The sequence below is a fragment of the Scylla paramamosain genome, chromosome 7, assembly GCF_035594125.1.
Source record: "Scylla paramamosain isolate STU-SP2022 chromosome 7, ASM3559412v1, whole genome shotgun sequence".
Taxonomy (NCBI): Eukaryota; Metazoa; Arthropoda; class Malacostraca; order Decapoda; family Portunidae; genus Scylla; species Scylla paramamosain.
The window spans coordinates 18373893-18388976 of record NC_087157.1 but is presented as its reverse complement, the minus strand read 5'-3'; the positions used below and the strand labels follow the sequence as shown (position 1 = coordinate 18388976).

Sequence of the window (15084 nt, the reverse complement as noted above, 5' to 3'; positions counted from 1 at the left end):
GCATGTGCTACATACTGTTTTCACCTTTCGATCCTTTGACCTGGCACAAAATACACATCTCTTTGCCTGGCATTGTAACAACTGTGAGCTTGTTGAGGATGTTGCATCTGCAATTTCAGGGAACAGCCTTGCAATTTCTGTTCTGAGACCTTTTGGCCTTTTGTTCTACAGTCTTTTCTTTAGAGTGTCTTCTAATAGCATCATGCATACTTTCTTGATGAATTTGCAGTGCTTGAGTTTATTCTGTGGATTGTGAGCATACAGGACATACGAATTTACACAGACAATGTTCAGCAGAGCAAAGAACACAATTAGAGGCCAACACCAGCTGTTTCTGGAAACGTAATACTTATCCATCATCATGTCAAGCACATCTATTCCTCCTTTGGTTGAATTATAGAACGTGATGATTTGATGCCATATTTGGCTGGTTTACTGGGTATATATTTCCTAAAGGGACAGTGGCCCCTAAAGGCTACAAGCATTTCATCTATAGTCACAAATTCTGATGGGGTGTTTTTCTTTTTGCAATTTTCCACAAACATCTCAAATATTTGCCTAACTGGGGCAAGCTTATCCACCTTCTTTCTTTTCTCACTTGTTGCTTTGTCATCAAATTATAGACAACATAATAGAAAATGAAAGCAATCCAGTGACGTAGTCAGCCTGAACACCTCAATGCCAGTACCATCTGCTTTCCAAATATGAGCAAGGTGCAGCCTGCTAACATGATATGTACCAGCTAACATAAGCAGTCCAGTCAATGCCTTCACTTCGAAAACATCAGTGTCTTTTGTTCTGTAGGGCTGAGTATAGTTCCCTTTCTGCATAGCGATCATCGAGTTAGTATGTTCTACTAATAAACCAATTATTTCTGCCGTGATGAAGACTCCCCAAAAGTCTGCAGGAGAATTGGCATTTAGAGCTGGTCCTTTTAGTTCTGGTGTAAATTTGATAACATTGCTAGAAAGGGTATGACATAGCAATTTAGGAACATTCTTCTTCCATCATGTTGTTTTATCTTTTTCCCTTCCATCCATCAATTTTTTGCCTTTTTCTTTTGGGGCTGGTCTGGTAGATCATCTGGGTCTGATTCATAACATTCAAAATTAGGAACATGCAGATCCTCTTCCAGGTAATCTTCTTCACTTTCACTGTTGGAGGCAGGAACATCCCTCCCCACACTTTCTTTGTCTTATGAGCTACTCACTTCTACTTCATCCAACATCTTCTGAATCCTCTTCATTTCTGCATCATAATCCATCTTGTGTCTGAAAAAATGAAAAGATGTTACATTAGCTAGGCTCATAGTTACAAGAATGAAAGAGTAATAAATTGTAAATAAAATAATAAATCCATACATAATGATAAAAAAAATACTAAAATCAGTAAGCATAGCATTTTATTCCATATTTATATTACAGAGTAGGCTACTGATACATAATATGCACTTATATCTACATATTTTCATTTCCTGATGGGAAAAGAGAATATATAAATCATAAATACATACCTTTGTTAGTCTGGGGTGACTGACCACCCCAGAAGGCAAAACAAACATCTAACTCCCAGGAAAACTGAGCCACAACTGTGCCATACTACATGTGACACATGCTTGATGAGTCAGAAGAGTATTGGGAGGGAGAAGAAAAAAAGGTTGCCAACTAGGAATTGTGAGCACTTAAATAAAACTGGGGTGCCAAAACACACCAAGGGAGTAATGCAGGGTTAACAAGGATGTTTTGTGGGAAAAAATATATTATGCTTCATCATAAAGTCATGGGAAAAAAAAAAGAAATCTGTGTATTTACCTAGTTGTGGTTTATGGGAGGGGAATAGTCTCAAAGTATCCCATCTCTATATCTATCCAGTTTGGACTTAAAAGCATGGACAGTTATGGCATTGACAACATCTTCACTGAGTTCATTCCATTTGTTCACACTTCTGTGAGAAAAACTATACTTTTTGATGTCTCTTCTACAGTTAACTTTCTTCAACTTCTTATTGTGTCCCCTTGTACTCTGTGTGTCTAAATTTTTAAAACATTCTTTGCCTACATTTTCCATACCATTTATCATTCTATAGATGTTTATTGAATCTCCTCTCTCTCTCCTATTTTCAAGAGTAGGAATTTCCAACACTCATAATCTCTCTTTATAGGTCAACTTACTTAACTCCAGAACCATCTTAGTGACTGCTCTTTGTACTCTTTCTAATTTTATAATATTCCTCTTTATATGAAGAGACCACACCACTGCTGCATATTCCGATCTTGGTCTTGTCGTGGAAATCAACAACTTTTTTTATCATTCCTTGATCTAAATATTAGAATGCCATTCTTATTCTTTTTACAAATTCATCTTCTCTCCAGTTATTTTATCAATGTGTTTGTCTGGAGTCAAATTTTCAGTAACTGTTACTCTCAAATCTATTTCCTCTTTTGATTTCTGTAACTTCACATCATCCATCTCATAATGATATTGTATTCTTTTCTTATTCTTACCAAACTCCATTACTTTACACTTACTTAAATTGAATTCCATTTGCCAAGATTTACTCCATCTATTTATCTTACATAAATCATCTTGCAGTACCATACAGTCATTTACATTTTCTACCCTTCTCATCAGTTTAGCATCATCTGCAAATAAGTTCATATAACTGTCTATTTCTTCATTTATGTCATTCACATATATTACAAACATTATCAGTCCCAACACTATGGGACACCACTGATTACTTTCAGCCAAGATCAATTCTGGTTTTGTATTACTGTTCTCATCTCTCTATCATCCAGATAATCTTCCATCCACTCCAGCAGTCTTCTTCCAATTTTTCCATAATTTTTTATCTTCCATAGCAATCTTTGTTGTGGTACTTTGTCAAATGCCTTCTTCAAGTCGTCTAAATAGAAACCATCCACCCATCTGTCTCTCTCCTGCACAATATTGACTATCCTTGAATAAAAGGACAATAAGTTCATGGAGCATGATCTTCCCCTAAATCCAAATTGACAATTTACCAAAACTTTATCTCTTTCCAAGTGTTCCATCCATCTTTCCTTTATTGTTCTTTTGCATAGTTTTCCTTCAACACTAGTCAAGGACACTGGTCTATAATTTAGTGGATTTTCCTTATTTCCTCCTTTGAATATTGGTGTAATATTTGCTCTCTTCCAATTTTTTGGTACTCTTCCCTGTGATAGTGATGTCACCATTACACTGAATTTTATCACCCAGCTGTTATCTACATTCCTTCAATATCCAGTTTGATACTCCATCTAGATCAGTTGCTTTATTTACATCAAGTTCTTCCATTATCTTAAGTATTTCATCATAACTGACTGGACTGTACTCAGTATATTCCTCACCAACTTACCTCTTCCAGTATCAAACTCCCCTTTCACAGTAAATACTGATCTGAAACTATTATTCATAACCTCTGCAATGTCCTGTGCATTCTTATAGATTTTTCCTTCAATTTTCAATCTTGATACACCTTTCTTCTTCTTCATCTTCTCATTAACATATCTAAAGAATAGTTTGGGTTCATTTATACACTTATCTATTATATCTCTTTCATAGTTTCTTCTCTCCATTCTTATTATCTCAATGTACTTATTTCTAGTATCAGTATATTCCTCCCATCTGCTCTCAGTTTTCCTCTTCTTCCATCTATTCCAAACATTTAGCTTACAATTTCTAGCCTCTTTACATTTTGTATTGAACCATTCTTTACCTTTTCTACATCTCGCTTCTCCTTTAGGTACAAATTTCTCCACAGCAGAGTTATATATCCTTATAAATTCATCCCATTTTTCCTGAACATCTGCATCTTCGAAGTCTTCCCAGTCCATGGCAGCAAATTATTTTTTAAATTTTTGAAAATCAGCTTTACTATATTTAAATCTTTTCACCTTATAATTTTCATCAATGATTACATTTTCATTTTTCAGATTGAACATCTGCATCTTCGAAGTCTTCCCAGTCCATGGCAGCAAATTATTTTTTAAATTTTTGAAAATCAGCTTTACTATATTTAAATCTTTTCACCTTATAATTTTCATCAATGATTACATTTTCATTTTTCAGATTGAACATCTGCATCTTCGAAGTCTTCCCAGTCCATGGCAGCAAATTATTTTTTAAATTTTTGAAAATCAGCTTTACTATATTTAAATCTTTTCACCTTATAATTTTCATCAATGATTACATTTTCATTTTTCAGATTAAATTCCATCAACACATGTTCACTTTTACCTAGGGGTCTATCATAGTGTATAGTTTCAATAATTTCCATGTCCTTGGTAAACACTAAACCAAGTCTTGATGGTTTATCTCTTCCACTAAATCTGGTATCACAATCAACCCATTGAATCATCAAGTTTTTCGCCGCCTAGTTTAACAGTCTATTACTCCATGAGCTCTCGCTTCCAGTAGTTGTCAATGTCTCCCAATTTATCTCCTTACAATTAAAATCACCAACAATAACTATATCACTACTTTCCTTCACTATCTTTTCAAGACCTTTCAACACATCTACCAACATCTCTTCTTGCTCTTCTTTTTGCCAAGCATTGGTCATAGGTGGCACATGCACTCTTACATAATTCATTATCCTTCCATTTCCACTTCTAATCATGACTTGTAGAACTTCAGACATGTCTTGACTTTTTATTACCTTCTCCACTTTGACACATTTTTTTTGTCAGAATTGTCACTCCACCTCCTCCCTTGTCACTTCTATTTTTCATCCATAAATCATATTTATTATCACCAATGTCAGGAGTTCCCCATTCATTTTTCCATTTTGTCTCACATAATACAGCAACATCTGGTGCGGTTCTGTTTAATAACTCATTTAATTCCATCTTTGTTGACATTAATCCATTTACATTAGTATAACATACCTTACTTACTGCTTGATGTACCATTTCTTTATCCTCATATCTCTTACTCTTCAAAAAAATTCTTCTTCACCTCCATTTGTTTTTGTTTTTTTGTTTAGCCTCATTTACCAGCTCCTTTTGCTTCAACCTTTCAGTCTCATCCATATCCCTGTTTATCCATACATTCTTATATTCTTCATCTCCAGGCAATCTCCAAGACCCATTAATTACTTCCTCTGCTTGTACCTGTGTTGCAAACCTTATTCTTATGGGTCTCATTTTTTCTTCTTCATATTTCCCAATTCTATGGAACTCTTCCACTTGCTTTACTACCTGACTGTCTTCACCTGTCACTTTCTTCAGTAACTTATTCAACAGGTTCTTTTCCTTTTTGTCTCTTTGAATTCTGCTTACTATTTTCTTTTCCTTTAAACCAAATACAATTATTTGTTTATATTTTTCTAGTGTCTCACTAACTTTTTCTCTTCTTTAATAACATTTACCACTTTCTGTCTCAGGTTTTGTTTTTCATTTTCTTGTTGTTCTATTATTTTCTTTAGTGTTTCTTCTTCAAATATAAGTTCATTTAACCACTTATTTTGTCTCATTTCCACATCCTTTACACTTGCCTTCATTTCCTCATTTCCTTTCAGAACAGTTTCTACTTTTTCCTTTATTTGTTTCTTTAAACAGTCATTTTCCACATTTAATATCTCATTTTTATCTTCCATCTCAATCAACTTTGCTGTAATTGTCACCAACTCCTTACCAGTCTCCTTCTGGCATTCCTCCAATGCCTTTATTCTCTCCAATAACTTGTCCATCATTTCTTCCATATGCAAAATTTTTCTACACTGCAGTCTATAATTTAGTTCCCTTTCTTCTCCAGTAAAACCCTTCAAAGGAACCTCTTGGGGTGCCACCTTTTGCCATATTTGTTCAAAATGTAAACAAACCAAACCAAACTTTGCTAGAGACGGGATAAGTATACTCACAGTACTGTTTCTTTCTTCCCTATTTACCACCTAGGTATTCCAGGATCTTCATAACATATCTTGTTCCACCATGAGCAATTTGTGTTATTCCGTCCTTCTATATGCAGAGCACTAGAAAAACACGTCCTGTCAGCTCCTCTGCTGCTGTGTGTGTGTGTTAGGTGAGCGGGCCACTGGCCAAGGGACACAAAAATTTTTAATAAAAAGAAAAGCCCACTTGATGCCAATTCCTATACCAATGTCAAATAGAATAATAATAATAATCATAATAAAAAAAAAAAGAGTGTCTTGAAACCTCCCTCTTGAAAGAATTCAAGTCATAGGAAGATGGAAATACAGAAGCAGGTAGGGAGTTCCAGAGTTTACCAAAGAGGGATGAATGAATGAGAATACTGATTAACTCATGTATTAGAGAGGTAGACAGAGAAGGAGTGAGAGAAAGAAGGAAGTCTTGTGCAGCAAGGGCACATGAGGAGGGGAGGCACGTAGTTGGTGGTAGAAGATAGCAAGAGCTGCAACACTGCAGCAATGAGAAAAAGGATGAAGACAGTCAGTTAGAGGAGAGGAGTTGACAAGACAAAAAGCTTTTGATTCCACCATCCCTAAAATAGTGGTGTGAGTGGAACCCCTCTCTCCCATACTCCATACATGAACAGATAAGGCCCATGTACAGAGTTAGCAGTTGGGATGGAGGTGGGGGGCAGTAGAAACTGGTAGAGATGATGCAGAACACCTAACTTCATACAAGATGATTTAGCTAGAGATGAGATGTGAGGCTTCTAGTTTAGATTATAAATAAAGGACAGACTAATGATGTTCAGTGTAGAAAAGGGAGACAGTTAAGAGTCACTGAAGAAAAGGGGATAGTTGTCTAGATTGTGTCGAGTTGATAAATGGAGGAAGTGAGTCTCTGAGGCATTGAACAATACTAAGTTTGCTCTGCTCCAATCAGAAATTTTAGAGAGATCAAAAGTCAGGCATTCTCTGGCTTTCCTGCATGAACTGTTTACTTCCTGAAGGGTTGGATGTCTATGAAAAGACATGGAAGAGTATAGGATGGTATCATCAACATAGGAATGGATAGGACAAGAAGTTTGGTTTAGAAGATCATTGATGAATAATAGGAAGAGAGTGGGTGACAGGACAGAACCCTGAGGAACACCACTGTTAATAGATTTAGGAGAAGAACAGTGACTGTCTACCACAGTAGCAACAGAAAAGAAACTTGAGATGAAGTTACAGAGAGAAGGATAGAAACCGTAGGAGGGTAGTTTGGAAATCAAAGCTTTGTGCCAGATTCTATCAAAAGTTTTTGATATGTCTAAGGCAACAGCAAAAGTTTCACCAAATTCTCTAAGAGTGTGTGTTCTGTCCTCACATCTGGTGTGATGAAGCAATGGGGCTGTACAGTACTACCATCACATCTAAAACCATGTGTGTGCATATATGTGTTTTGTTCTCTCTCTCTCTCTCTCTCTCTCTCTCTCTCTCTCTCTCTCTCTCTCTCTCTCTCTCTCTCTCTCTCTCTCTCTCTTCCATCCTTCCCTCCCCATTCTCTCCCTCTCCCTTTCCTGATCACCACCCCTTTTCCTGACCCTCATCTCCCTTTTCTGACCTCCTCCCCATTTCCTCACTCCTTCCATCCATCTATCCTACTCAGCCACCCACCCACCCACCCACCCACCCACTTTCCTTCAACTCTGTGTGTGTGTGTGTGTGTGTATTTACCTAGTTTTATTATACAGGGTTCGAGCAGGGCTCATAGTGTCCTGTCTCCATATCTATATTTATCCAGAATTTCCTTAAATTTATGCACATTTGGTGCTGTAACAGCCTCCTCATTTAGACTATTCCAGATATCCAGTTCTATGTGGAAAACTGTACTTCTTGACGTCTCTCAAACACTGACTCTTCCTGATCTTCTCTGAGTGCCCTCTCGTCCATCCAGCTTTATCTTCTTCCAGCAACACCAGTTCCTGCTTGTCTGTCTCCTCAATGTGGTTAACTATTTTATACATTGTTATTAGATCTCCTCTTTCTCTTCTAACCTGCAAAGTTGGTAGTCCAATTTCCTTCAACCTCTCTTTGTATGTTAGGTTTCTCAGCTCCAGTACCATCCTTGTAGCTGCCCTCTGAATTCTTTCCAACTTCTTTATGTCTTTCTTCATGTGCGGAGACCACACCACTGCTACATATTCCAGCCTGGGACATAGCATAGTGGCTATAATTTTTTTCATCATAGTCTTATCATTGTAATGAAATGCCACCCTAATATTTATGCCATTCTGGGGTTAGGGTATCCTGAAATACCACTCCTAGATCTTTTTCCTCCTTACTCCTCATTATTACTTCCTCCCCCATTTTATAGTCCCATGCAGGTCTTTTACTCTTTCCCAATTCCATCACATGGCATTTCTTAGCATTGAATTCCAATTTTCACTTCTTGCTCCACCCATAAATTTTGACAATATTTCTTTGCAACTCTATACAATCAATGTGGCTCTTTATTACTCTTAGCAATTTTGCATCATCAGCAAACAGATTAATATAACTGGTAAAATCCTCCTGCATATCACTGATGTATATTTGGAACATAATGGGTGCTAACACTGACCTCTGTGGTATTCCACTTGTTACATTACCCCAACTTGAACAGGTGTTCCTGATCACAGTTCTCATTTCTCTGTCCTTTAAGTAGTCTCTCATCCATTTTAGCATTGTCCCTCTCAGTCCTTTTATATGTTTAATCTTCCACAATAGTCTTTTATGTGGAACTTTATCAAAAGCTTTTTTGATGTCCAAATACACTGCATCTAACCACCCATCTCTGTTTTGTACTTCATCTATTTTACTCTTGTATGTGTGTGTGTGTGTGTGTGTGTGTGTGTGTGTGTGTGTGTGTGTGTGTGTGTGTGTGTGTGTGTGTGTGTGTGTGTGTGTGTGTGTGTGTGTGTGACTGACTCTCTCTCTCTCTCTCTTTGTGTGTGTGTGTGTGTGTGAGAGAGAGAGAGAGAGAGAGAGAGAGAGAGAGAGAGAGAGAGAGAGAGAGAGAGAGAGAGAGAGAGAGAGAGAGAGAGAGAGAGAGAGAGAGAGAGAGAGAGAGAGAGAGAGAGAGAGAGAGAGAGAGAGAGAGAGAGAGAGAGAGAGAGAGAGAGAGAGAGAGAGAATAACAATCCTGAGAATTGCTAAGTTGAAAGAGACTGATTGAGAATGACAATGGATGAAAGAAGCATAAATGGGAAAGAAATGGATGAAGGAAAAATTAAAAGAAGTGGAGGACAGGAAAAGAGAATACTTATTTCTCAATACTTCTCTCTTAATTCTTCATTCATGCCTCACCCTTGCTGCTTATTGATTGAGAATGACAATGGATGAAAGAAGCATAAATGGGAAAGAAATGGATGAAGGAAAAATTAAAAGAAGTGGAAGAGAGGAAAAAAGAATACTTATTTCTCAATACTTCTCTCCTAATTCTTCATTCACGCCTCACCCTTGCTGCTTATATTTATTCACTCTACTTTCTCCCTGTCCTCCCATCCTCCTTTTTCATCCTTCCTACACTCCTTGCCCCATGTACTCTCCTTCCTCAGTTATGTCCCTTCCTCCCCTTCTTCCTTTCCTCTTCCTTCCTCTTTTGTCTTGTCTCAAACCTCCCTCCTTGTCACCTCCCTCCTCATTATCTGTCAGAGATAAGGGACAAGGAAAGGAATGGGGGGAGGAGAGAGAGAGAGAGAGAGAGAGAGAGAGAGAGAGAGAGAGGAGAGAGAGAGAGAGAGAGAGAGAGGAGAGAGAGAGAGAGAGAGAGAGAGAGAGAGAGAGAGAGAGAGAGAGAGAGAGAGAGAAGGAAGAGGAGAAAAGGGAAGGGGGAGAAGAGAAGAGAAGGGAAGGGAAGGGAAGGGAAGAGAAGGGAGGGAGGAAGAGAGAGAGAGAGAGAGAGAGAGAGAGAGAGAGAGAGAGAGAGAGAGAGAGAGAGAGAGAGAGAGAGAGAGAGAGAGAGAGAGAGAGAGAGAGAGAGAGAGAGAGAGAGAGAGAGAGAATTTTATTACTAGTAACAATATTTGTGCTTAGTGTATTACTGCTTTAACCCATTTACGCTGCTCGTTGCGTCAACGCAACACGAAACAAGCTATAACATGATGTTGAGCTACACTGAAAGGACAACATGCTGCATCCTGTAGCTGCTTCTGTTGCCAGTAGACATCCAGAAGATCCATATGATCATATGGATCATATGACATCCAGGAAGATCCATATGATTCCTGACATCTCACCATTTTAGGGGAAAAGTCAGTGAAAAAAGCTCCACTTTCTGAAAAACGATGTCTTCATCAAAAAGGAGATGAGTAAAGAAAATCATTATCAAATATTTGTTCATATCTATTTCACAGTAATCTTCTGTTTCTTTTGATGAAGGAACCCTTTTCAACAAAGTTTTATTTGATAGGATGCTGATGACAGTTGTGTAAAAAAATTACAAAGAAAAGTTGCGCTAATGCAACCATCGGCACCTAGTTGTTCATCAATGTTGTGCTAACGCAAGTATCGGCACCGGCTTCTTCATTGATGTAGTTATTTTGCAATGCATAGTATCTTTTTTGCACATGTAATTGCAGTGAATAGATATATACGTGTAGCCTAGCATTGTTTTTTGACAGCATACATGTTGTGTACACAAATTTTATGCAATATATTTTCTCTTTTTTTTTTCAGAAAAGTGAAGTTGAACAACATTCTAGACGAGCTAGAGAAACCTACCATGTCTGACGAGAGTGAAGTTAGTGATGAAGATGAACCCAGTGGAATGGTAAAACAAACTGAAGTACATGACCTTTACATCATACCTGCAAATGATGGTGCTGTGACAGTAAAGATTCTGGCGAAGAAGAAAGCGTGGATATCTCTTATCTTCCTTCAACACAATTAACTGCTTTGGCAGTGATAGAATCTTTAGAGTCACAAGATAATGCAGATGAATGTGCTGAAGGACAAGAATCCCAGAAAAAGAAAATAATAAAACTCAGAAAATGGAAAGCACAAGATCTCCCAGAAAAGAGAAATGTCCCATGTTATCCACGCAAACCATCAGTTGCTGATATTCCGCATAAGCCTAGTCAGACATTTGAGCTTTTCTTGGATGTATTAGCAATTGACCACCTACTGAAACAAACTGTGAACTAAGCTATCCAGAATGGTAAACATTCATTCACGTTAACAAGTGATGAAATGAAAACCTTCAAAGGAATTTTGTTAGTGCCAGGGCACTGTTGTGTTCCACATCGCAGACTGCATTTGCAGAGACAGCCAGATGTCTACAATGAGCTTATTGCTGACTCCATGCATCAGGATCGCTTTGATGAGATAATGAAGTTCTTTCATGCTGCAGACAACACAAAGCTTCCCAAAAATGACAAGTATGGCAGAGTTTCTCTGTTCATGGAAATCCTGAATGATAACTTTCTCAAATACAGGGAAGTATTTGGGCCAAGTAATATCTCTATTGATGAGTCAATGATCCCCTATTTTGGTCGATATCTGACTAAGCAGTTCATTCATGGAAAGCCTGTGCGATGGGGTTATAAAGCATGGGTTGCAGCTGATCCAAATGGTTATGTTTTTGATATATCTGTTTTATCAAGGCAAAGATGGTGCTAAGAATAAAAAATATTGCACAGAACTGGCTTTTAATTCGTGGGAAAAAGTGGTACATTCCAATCGTCACTTACCTGATTACAGTATGTGTAAATAATGCCTGGATTTTTGCAAGGGAAGGAGGGTACAAAGAGGATATGTTGTCATTCATATGTGCTGCTGCTACTGAATGGCTACAGAATCATGGCAAAAAGCCAAATAACACAGAAAGATCACAATCAGTTCTCAGTGTTGCAGGTATATCTGCACAAATATGGTATGATAATGTTGGGCATCACATCGTGAAGACAGATCCTCCAAGGTGCTGTTGTTGTCAGTTATGTAACACTCAGACTGTATTCATATGCAAGAAATGTAAAGTATACCTGCATCAAAAGTGTTCAGTACAGTATCATACCACGTAGGCCAGCGGAATCCTATGAAAATGTATCTAGGTTGTACTATTTCTTTTTCGATAACTATATTATAGCTCTCTCTCTCTCTCTCTCTCTCTCTCTCTCTCTCTCTCTCTCTCTCTCTCTCTCTCTCTCTCTCTCAGGGGTTCTAATCACTGGTTTTCTTTCATTTATAGTGAAGTAATTCTCATATTTCTTTTTTAGTGAAGAAATTATTATCATATATCAGAAGTGAAATGTATCTGTTTTTTTCAATTTTTCTTCCTTGCCAAGAATTGTATCCTAGGACCCTCCTTTGACTTTTTTAAGTTTCCCATAGTGCCCATATATGTTCAAATCAAGAGTTTTTTCTTTCTTATGTTTTTGTTAGTACATGCTAACAGTTGCGTTTACGCAACATGTAATGTGGTCGGACCGCCACTTGTTGCATTTGTGCAACAACAGATTTTTTGCAATAAAATGTAAGAAATTGCACATATGGAGTTTTTTTATCAAATTTCTGCAGTTTCCTTTCACATTATGCATATAGGAAAGCAGCAACATGAAATTCTAACTTTCATTTTTTATCGGCTTAAATGGGTTAACTCCACACCAGTAGGCCTAGGCATCTGTACTACCACTGCACTAGATGCACGGTAATTATTAGAAACTTGTTTTCAAGAAAAAAGTGTCTAATGCACTGGCAAATATGGTAAATATTTATTTACTTTTCTCAGTGGAAGGGCTTTGTTAGAAACATTAATTTCTAACAGGTATATGATAAATGGTGACAGGCATTGTCATGAAATGAAGTTTAACAACCCATCTTAAACAGTGGGTTTTTAATCAGCTAGGGTCTGGGCCTCAAGAAGAACAGAACTCTGGACCCAAGTTTTTATAAGCACATTCCCAGTGTGGCTCATGCAGTTACACTTAAGGGTGAGTAGCAGTCACTCCAGCTACCACACAAAAAAGTTGCTGCACTCCACTCAACTTACTACTCCAGGTGGGCATTCCAGTCAACATTCCAGCTAAGTACTCTGACCAGTCTCAGGCCTGTGCACTATTAGGTACTTAGTTAAGCTTAGGTCTGCCACTAACATACTATAACTTGGGCTTGCCATCAATGCATATTGATGCCAAGTTCCCAAATGTGTATCGCTTGCCACACTTCCACAAGGAGAGCTACATTTCCACTTCATAGGTGTTTCACTGATTGATTTTTTTGGTAATATCATACACATAACATACACAATACACAATTCTTAAGTATGTCATTGTGTAGATCTCTTAATTTATATTTTGTATGTTAATTCCCACAAATGTACACCACAAATTTGTATTACGGAAAAATGTTTTCTATTTTAAAACATTTATTGAAAATTCAAGAAACAAGAGCAAAGTAGTGTTTTTTTTGACAGAATTTATTCAATAAAGCCTCTTTCAGCATCAACCACATCATCACAATCAGATCATCTCAAAATTGAGAGGATAAGAATTTTACAATACCAGGAGACAAATTTTGAAATGCCTGGCAGATTCTCTACCTCAGCTCAGCTTCATTGTTATGGGTAGTCTTTTTAGTGATCCTTTTAACTGCTCCTCCATACAAAATAGTCAAAGGGATTGTAGTCAGGTTAGTTTGGAGGCAACATACCTGGGGTAACATGGTAAAAAAAAAAATTATCCTCAAGCCACTTCTGATTTTTCCTGGCCTTGTGTGCTGATGCAGAATCTTGCTAGAACATGTATTGTCTTCTGCAGCAACTTCCAAGGCTTGATTATGGTTGCTAGAACCTCTTGGTTCTTTTTTGGTTCTATTTTGGTTCACTCTCAGGCCTTCTTTAATGATGTGTGTGGCATAACATGCCTGTCACTGCTGACAACACCAAAGACCACAATGTGAACAGAAAACTTTGTTTTCATGACTCTGGGCACATCTTTAGGACACATAGCCTATTGATCTATTGCTCTGCTTGTTGTGCACTCATCCTGGCAAAAGATTTTCTCATCAGAAAAGAAAAAAAAAAAAACTTGCTGTTTACAAGATTTGTTTTTGTCATTTCAGTGAGCAGTCCCATCCACATTTTGTGGAGTTATTGCAAGGATCTTCAGTCAGAATGCTTTCAGAATGGCACAAACACAGAAATTTCAAGGATTGAGATGGAGAGATCAGTGTCATTGAGTTGCTGCACATACAAAATTAAATTGCCACTCTTCACTCCTCAATTGCATGTCTCTGGTAGTCATGACCTCCACATCAAGGTCAGGATCTACTAACAGCTTCCTAATTCTCTGGACTGTCCTCAGTGGCAACTTCAACTATGATGACATTGTTGGTCATCCCAGTTCAGATGGAGTAAACTATCACCTTCCTTCTGCACTCCTCAGGCAACTCATAACCATTTGTTCTGTTTGGGATCTGCATTCTTTGAAGCCTAAGTGTAAACTGAAAATCCTGAATCAATAGTGTGGATGCAGAAAATCTAGTTCTATCTGGATTTTTCCAGTTAAAACACAGCAATTCTACTTTCGCATCCTGTATCTTTTCAATTAGTAGGCGTTCTTGTTCATTTTAAATTTCCTAAATCCATCTCATGTTCATGTTCATCCAACTCCATTGTGTCTTCATAGCACTTGCTCTGAAATGACAAGCAAAATATCCTTTAGATAGGACATCTCAAAGCCAGGGATTTAAAATTTTGGTGCCTGTTAATGCCAGAGGCAAAAGGTATCTCAATTGATTGTGATCCAGATGGTGTCTCAGCTGATCAAGAGGCAGAGGATGTGACAGATGCTTGAGAGATGGTGATCACAAACTGGTGTTGCGAGTTTGTGGCCTGATTGTGGGAGGGACATGCAGTACCACAGTACTTGGAACATAGCCTGAAGTGCCAAAAATAAAAGAATATTATCAGTCATATTACAAGAGAGAGAGAGAGAGAGAGAGAGAGAGAGAGAGAGAGAGAGAGAGAGAGAGAGAGAGAGAGAGAGAGAGAGAGAGAGAGAGAGAGAGAGAGAGAGAGAGAGAGAGACTACATGGCCACCCCAAACAAGAAAAGATAATTAAAGTGACCAACAGGTTCCCCAAAATTTATTGCAAGTGCATAAATAGAGCTAAAATTATATTTCTAAGACAGCAGATAATCAATGGAATTATTCTGTATATTCCTAATAT

The 15084-nt window shown here is 37.7% G+C and overlaps 2 long non-coding RNA genes across 2 annotated transcripts in view; both read right to left on the bottom strand.

The window, feature by feature from the left end:
• LOC135102164 (uncharacterized) overlaps window positions 1-6400 on the bottom strand; it is a 6891-nt gene extending 491 nt beyond the window's left edge. Inside the window, exons 1-2 of the long non-coding RNA XR_010269560.1 lie at window positions 5884-6400; window positions 1-1271 (exon numbers count right to left, since the gene is read on the bottom strand). The exon at window positions 1-1271 is cut by the window's left edge and continues 491 nt beyond it. This is a non-coding gene — a long non-coding RNA (uncharacterized LOC135102164). The remainder of the gene's footprint in view (window positions 1272-5883) is intronic.
• A 6861-nt stretch (window positions 6401-13261) lies between these two features.
• The window catches only part of LOC135102161 (uncharacterized), a 73072-nt gene continuing 71249 nt past the window's right edge, over window positions 13262-15084 (bottom strand). Inside the window, exon 4 of the long non-coding RNA XR_010269558.1 lies at window positions 13262-14792. This is a non-coding gene — a long non-coding RNA (uncharacterized LOC135102161). The remainder of the gene's footprint in view (window positions 14793-15084) is intronic.